The following is an 8,410-nucleotide window of genomic DNA, read 5'->3' as shown; positions in this document are numbered from 1 at the left end:
ATATTAAAGTTATTTTATATAAATATGTATACTGTTCTTACGCATCGCATGTTATATCATTTCATTAAATGTTATATGTTTCTATCAAGTTTATATACGAGAACTAGTATGCGATCCGAAGAAACTAGCTACCTATTGGGTGTCAATAGGCTGTGTGATCACCAGTATTGAGTCAGTCTAGTGTGTTTGCATTTGAGAAATGATGTGATAAGTATGGCATGATATGAATATGAAATTCAAGATTGGGTATATGATTTGATACGAGTGAGCACTCGGCTACGGTGTAGTCTGGAGTCCCCGTATCTAGTGGCTGGGCCACCAGCGAGTTGGACTCGCAATTGAAATTTACGATTGGGTTGAATGATATATGATTATTCGAGAGATGTGTCGCATGCTAGGATATTAGTTTCGTACGGATCAAATACCTGTTTATATGTATTTTATATTATTGTTTCTTGAAATGCGATGCTATGGTTTTATATTAATACCTTTAGTAAATGCAGACTCACTCAGTATTTCCCAAATACTGACCCCTCACTTTTGATGTCTCACAGGTGCTTAGTGTCTGGACCTAGCTAGAGGTTAAAGTTTTGAGATCCGGAAGTCAGCTGTGTATGTATAGTCCTCGACTTCCGTAGTGCTGCAGTAGTGGTCCAGTGTGACAGAGTCGTAGCCTGACAGCAGTACATTTTGATTATACATATCCTTGCTGTCTTGTTTATAAGTTTTGATAGGGCACGTGTTTTGTGTTTTACTCACGGCCCGAGGTGCCGGTGATATGTTCGGAGACACTAACTAATGTATATAGTACCACGAGGCCAGTTCGTACAGGGTACGGTAACTAGAGCCCACGAGGTTAAAAGAACAGTTAGTGTAAATGTTTGTACATATATGATATGTATATTGCTTCTGTTGCTTTGTGTTGTTTTTTCATTATTTGCGAAAAAATAATAGTGGTTTAGGCTTGCTACGGGTTCCGGAGGTACCACTCCCGTTCCCTAGCACCGGTTGCGGCTCAATATTTTGGGTCATGACAGTTATGAAACAAATCCAAGCGTTTTACCTTTTTAGCAATTTAAGCCAAATGTTTACAAACGTTACGAAACAAAACCTAACGTTTAAAACATTACGAAACAAATCCATAATTTTCACTTTTTTTAGTGAATTAAGCCAAACGTTTACAAACGTTACGAAACAAATCCAAATGTTTCACCTTTTTCGCAATTTATGCCAAACATTTATGTCACGACCCAAATTATTGAGCCGAGACCGGCGCTAGGGAATGGGAGTGGTAGCTCCGAAACCCGTAGCAAGCCTAAAACCACTAATAATTTTTCGCAGTTAAAAGTATAATATATGATATATATATTAAAACATTTTCGGAAGAACTCTTTTTTTAAATAATACACTTATAGATATTAAAGTATTATATCAGAGTCTACAATATAAAATATCATTTGAAGTTAAAGCGTCTATCTAATACTAACAACTACTGACTACTGCAGCTCTAAGAACTCATACTTGTGCAAGTCCAATGACTTCTGGCACAGTGGAGCTGGTTTGTCTGATCCGACTCTGTCTACCTGCAAACATCAGAGTGAGGGGTCAGTATTTGGGAAAATACTGAGTGAGTTTGCAAGTTACTTATAGTATTATCAAAATATAGCGTCACACGCTTAATACATATATAATTTTATGATATAAACAAACATTATTAATTTCAAAAGTGTGAGTCCAACTCACTAGATACGGGGACTTCCAGATTACACCGTAGCCGAGTTCTCACTCGTATCGAAATCATAAAGTGTGAGTCCAACTCACTGGTGGCCCAGCCACTGGTGGGCCCAGCCCACTAGATACGGGGACTTCCAGACTACACCGTAGCCGAGTTCACTCTCGTATCAAATTCATAATATATTATGCATAGACATATATTAATTCTTAATCATAAAGTCAAGTACTCTAGACTGACTCACCAATGATCATGTAGCCTATTGACACCCAATAGGTAGTTAGTCTCTTCGGACCGCACATTAGACACTTATCTCCAAAACAACGAATACAACAACATTCATATAATCAAATCTATCAAACAAAACAGCTTATACGAGCAAATCGTATAGATACGAGATATTTAATATCAATACTCATAATATAAGAAAATAACTTTTATAATAATACGCAAAAGTAAATTGCCACTCACAGTGACCGCTTTCCGGATAATAATAATATAAAGATCCCATGAACTTCATGCGACGTTTGATCACACAGCTATTCCAGCTCATCGGCCTGGTAGCTCGTTGATACTTCAGTTACTTAGTCAAGTTACCTGTACGTTTAATCCATAAACGTAGGCTTAGTATCAAAACCCTAAATTATAATCTTAGGTTAATATAATCGTATTTCAAATACGATTCTTAACTTTGATAGTATTCTAATACTTACTCGAGACATTCGTCATATCTCTTATTCCTTAATTCTTAAACTTAGGTTCCTTATATCTCGGAACCTTAATCGAACTCATCATGTTCGATATCCAAATTTCTTGTTTTCGGGGTCCGTGATACACTTTTAATATCCGACTTACTTAAAGTCGGAAAACGGAGTCATAGCGGGGCGAAAATATTGTATAGGTGCTTCACGTAAACTATGCGCCCGCATAGTCTACTTGCGCGTCCGCGCAAAGTACTTGCGCGCCCGCGCAAGTTTGTTACGCGCCCGCGTAACTATGTTACGCGCCCGCGTAACATTGTTACGCGCCCGCGTAACATTGTTACGCGCCCGCGTAACTTTGTTACGCGCCCGCGTAACTTTGTTAAGCGCCCGCGTAACTTTGTTACGCGCCCGCGTAACTTTGTTACGCGCCCGCGTAACTTTGTTACGCGCCCGCGTAACTTTGTTACGCGCCCGCGTAACTTTGTTACGCGCCCGCGTAACTTTGTTACGCGCCCGCGTAACTTTGTTACGCGCCCGCGTAACTTTGTTACGCGCCCGCGTAACACTCGCCTCGGCCATTCCGACGTGCTTCCGGCGTGAAAACGTTCCAAACACATCCGAAACGCTTAATCTAAGCTCAAAACACTATAATCCAATTCTAATATCGATTAAAACGATATAATCGTTTCGTGGCCTAAAACTTTGAATCGATATAACTTAAAATATATCCGTTTAAACGGTAAAACGACAAGCTTACCGCGATTCGCCTCTGGAATACGATCAATTCGAGCTATTAAACGTCGGAAACGGACGAGAAACGGAGATCGAGCGACGGAACGAGATCGTTCGCCATTTCCTCGCTTTCTCTCTTTTCTCTCTGGAACTATCTGTTCCTTTCTTTTCATTTCCTTATGCCTAAGGAAATGTTTATATGTTTTGGCAAATTTGCCCTTTTGATCCCTCACTTCTTTAACTTAAACCATTTCTCTTTTAAACTTTCTATTTTAACCAAATAGCTAAATTATCCTTTTAACTCACTTTCATACGTATTATTTATATTCCAATAAATAATACTAACCCAATATTATTATTTCCAACAATAATCTTCTAATTGCTATTCCCGAGGCTTAATTGGCTAATTTACACTTTAGTCCTTGAAACTTTTCAAAAGTTACAATTTAGCCCAAAACGTATCCGCGTCCAAATTTTAAAAGGTCTCCGATTGACCCGAAACTTTTACCACATATACTATAAAACATTTCGCGGACCTTGGCGAAATAATTTCCATTTTAAGTCGTAGTGGCTAAATTACCACTTTAGTCCCTGTACCTTATTTCGAGCTTTTCTTGACATTTCTCCTTCTAATTCCAATTCTAACCTTAGAATTGAAATATAATATTAAGCTTCTCGAAATAATCTTTTTTTTTTTTTTCAAAACCGTCTTGCTAATATTTTATACTTATCTTAATTTCTCGAAAATCCTTCCGATATCGCTACTCCGGCGATGCAACACTGGACACGTGGTCCAATTAAATACTTAAATATTTTGGGGTATTACATTCTTTCCCCCTTATAAAAATTCGTCCTCGAATTTTCATATACTTTTCTTACTTTAATCCCATCTACATCTAGAATTCTTATTCATAGTAGGAATACCGTGTTCGTCTTTTAATGCTGGTCAGCGCAAGGAATCGTCATTCCAATTTCTGTACTTCTTGCACTTTGATGTCAGTTATCACTGACAACCTCACTTTTGATTTCATCTCTTTGAATTTTTAGTTCCTTACTGCAACCCAATGGCAGTTCGTCTTAACGACGTCTTATTACTAAAGACGATAATCTTTGTCATTCAACATCTCCCTTTTTATGACGACATTAGTCGTATTCATATGTATTTACGATTCGCCGTTTTTTAATTCTTTACTTTTGTAGTTTCTTCCATATGGCCGTCATCACGGTCTGGTTCTTATTTGTCATTATGTTGGGATTTTTATGCCATTATCCACTATTCTCTTTTTGTCTCGTCACTTTACTTCTCGTATGAAGATTCTTTCGTTATCGTCGTTAATCATGGTTATCCATGAGGTGAATCCTCATGACATATCCTTATGAGGTCTTCAATTTTCTTGTAAAGCATGCTTAACCTTCTTCTTGCATCTTAATATCTCGTATACCTCTTTATTCGTTTGCATATCCATTGATCTATTTGCTTTTTCTTAAGCATGACGTACTATTCTTTGAAATTCCTCGTCTCTTCCTATCTCACGTCGATCTGTTTCATCAATCTGGTCTTCAACCAGATAGGATTGTCATATAAGTCGCTGAATTCTTATTTTAATAAGACAGCGTGTAACCAATGCCCATGCAAGCTTCCTTTGCTTCTAATGCTTAAGTGAAGATCTTAATCCCTTTTTAATCATATACTTACATCTGAAGGTCCTCTGATGACGTTGTTACTTACTCCGTCTTTGATCTTTTTATTCATCATTCTTTCTTGTTTTCCTTCTCAGCGCATCTTGTACATCGTGTACTACTTGCTTTTAATATTCACAACATCAATCATTAATTGAGAGTTGTGGCCTTCTTCATCTGAATTTCCCGACGTAGTGCGTTCTTAATTGTATATATATCATCTTATCGTATTTGTATTATCACCATGGCCGTCTGTAAAGCCGATCATATGCGGGTATTACCTCTATCGCATCTCGTATTCCTGATATTTCTTGTTTCGGCACTCTGAACGTCGATTACCAATTTAATAATGGGTCGCAATTCTTTTGCCTGAATTATCGACGTAGTGCATTCTCCATTACTTACATATCGTCCTATTGTACCCTTACTGACATCTTAACTGTCAGTGGACCCATTCATATGACTCTATCATCTCTATCCCCTTTTTATTTCTATGCGTTGACGACTACATAGAATTTAATTCATATAATCCTCTCGTCATCTTTCCACGTGACTTTCTCTTTTTCATTTTTCAATAACTCTTATCAAGTTCTTTGCGATATACGCAGGTTATCCGTACTTTCCTTATCTCTGTTTACTTTAACAAATTTCTTATTATCCACAATCTACTTTTGCATCTTTATACTTTATCATATACGTCATGTACCTTTGGCAATCTCTTGACCGTACGCAGGAAGTCGGTAGAATACTGTCCCACTGGTAGTATTCCTTGTGGAAATGAGCGCATTCGCCTTCTAATCCGATCCAGAGCCACTTATGTCCAACCGTTGGCTATCTCTGCATCCTTCCTCAGATTGCGACATTTCCGTCCATTGGACCAGAAATACTCGCTCTGGTACTTCTCGACATCGAGCTCGTCTGATAACTTTTATTTTAATGACCAATAGCCTTCATTAGACATTCTTTATCTAATGATACTTTACTGTATCCTGATTTTTTTATTCTTTGCGTTGTTATACTTCTATATCGTTAGCCATCTTGTGGTTCTTGAATTCTCTTGATTCGATCCTTCATACAGTTTATTAATCCCGAAGTGTATCAAGTTTAACTAATTAAACTTTATTATCCTCTTAACTATCATTTTTAATGGATACTATACTTCTTTCTGTATACATCCTTAACAACTCGTTTTACGTTGGTCTATGAACCCGTAGATAACTTATACTTGGAGTTATCGAAGTAATGTCTTTAGATTTCTATAATAACTCTTCTTCCTCGAAGTCCTCTTTCTGAGGATCTTCTTCTAGGAATATATCAAACAAGTCTGATCGTGTCTAACACATCTTAAATTTTTTTTTTTCAAGGATCATAATCAATCTTCTATATCTATCACATTATGCACTTTACTTTTCATTTGATCTAGTTTGAAGTTCAAGGTTTAACATTTCACAAAAATCCATAACGTTTGTACCTTTCACAACTTACTATTCCACTTCATAATCTAAATTTTAAGGTGGATGTTTCAACTCTCAATCCACCAATTGCAGTTCTTATTGTTTATCTCTCGATCTTTCTTATCAAATACTTCCATTATTAATTTTCATTGTATCTCTTAATTTAAGTACCTTAATCTTTCCCGATTATCCTTAACCGGAACTAATAGTTGAGAGAATTTCCCCAAGTCGGGTCACAAACTTAGTTCATGTTATTTGGTCTTTCACCGCTCTAATTGCATGTCGGAACTAATCATAGGTTGAACCTTTCATCGACATCTTTATCGACAATACTGTTTGTCCGTCATCCGCTCGATGTGTACGAGCATCTTACTTTACTTTCCTAGTGGATTTAGCATACCGCTTAATCCGTCAAACTCTATTAGTCTTAACTTAAGCATACAAACATCAAATCTCTATAGGTGTTCCTTTCTTCACGTTGATACTATCTTTATATCCATCGTCCTATCATTGGCACACAAGTCCTTATATCAGTTGCTTTTACGGCCAACTGATTTATAATGACGTGGGGTTACTGCGGCACTCCCGATGCCTGTATTCCCACTTTATCTTGTTAGGTTCCTATTGACCTTCATCGTATTTCTGGCCTTTGCAGGCCAATTAGACTAGGTTGCATTCGCTTCTGTTACTTCAATCTTCTTCTCGCACCTCATATACTTGCTGTGCAACAGCACGCGTTCACCCAGTTCTTTGTTCATAGTATGGCGATTATAAAGAATATTAATGAATTCCTTAAATATATCATTTACTATTCATCACAAATACTCGCTGTCCACGTAAGTTGGACTCTAGGGACGTCTCCTTCCTTTAAGCCTTCTATGATTACGTCTCTTATTGGAAGTCTTCTGAGTGTTCTGACTCATCTTAGACTAGTCAATTGCCAAAACATATACTTGAGTTGTATATGTTAAACGCATATTACTATCGTAACTATAAGCATCTATGTTGACCGGATTCAAGAAAATCAGTGTCCCCTAGATTTTCTTGATTACGTAACGCATCTTAAGTCTTGCGAGTATTCCGCTCACATGGACTTAATCAAACATCATCAGGATCAAATCACATCATACATGTTCTATACATTATTAATCGAACACATATATCATTCTAACTGTGTACTAGCCTTTTTAGTCAAGGCTAAGTTTATTAACTAGAGACACAAATCCTATGTTCTCACAATTATACTTATTCATTTGCCTCGTGGCCTTGATTGTAGCTTGCTCGCGAGCACTTCACTTCCGTCACAGAGTTCTTGTCTAGGTATACTCACACTAAAAAAAAACTCTTGAAAACTCTTTCAAATAAAACGACTCATTTGAAAATTTTCATTTAAATCTTAGCAAAATTGTGCACTAGGGTGATGACGTCTCTCATCCCCAAAGAGTTGCCACATCTCACCTCTTCGTTTGAACATAATGCATATGATGCATGTCCTATTAATGCATGTACTGATGTATGTAGTGATGCATTTCTATCAATGTCGTGGCAATTATCAATGGCTATTACGGGTCTAGACACAATTATGCTTTCAGAATCGTTAAACAAATAACTTTTAAAAGTTATAAACTTTACGTTTTGTAAGTTCTCTAGACCTTTAAACTCTGTACCTGGAAAGTTCTTCAACTTCTGAAACTTTCCATTCCTTCTTCTCACTCTTTCTAAAATTTCGATCGATCGAATTCTATAGCATCTATCACGTTATTTGATGCTAAGCACACATATATATGACATCAAATCACAATCATATCAATAGTATTCTATTTATAGGAGGCAATACCTCTCCTAAAAGCTTCATCTCAAAAAGCATATCATGTATGCCTGTCTCATCGAAACAACATATACGTATATACCTCGTATATACGTGTCACAAAAACAAATAAGCATTTCACAAATCAATTTGTCATACCGATCACAAAGTAAATCACACTAACAACTTGGATCAGACAAACCTCAACTCTAAAGCTGCAGTAGTTCCTAGGTTACTTAACTGACAAACACATCTTAGCAGAGGTAACTGGACCAACTGCTCTGATACCACAATTGTCACG

Source organism: Mercurialis annua, linkage group LG4, assembly GCF_937616625.2.
Source record: "Mercurialis annua linkage group LG4, ddMerAnnu1.2, whole genome shotgun sequence".
Classification (NCBI taxonomy): domain Eukaryota; kingdom Viridiplantae; phylum Streptophyta; class Magnoliopsida; order Malpighiales; family Euphorbiaceae; genus Mercurialis; species Mercurialis annua.
Note: the sequence above shows the minus strand (reverse complement) of the source record.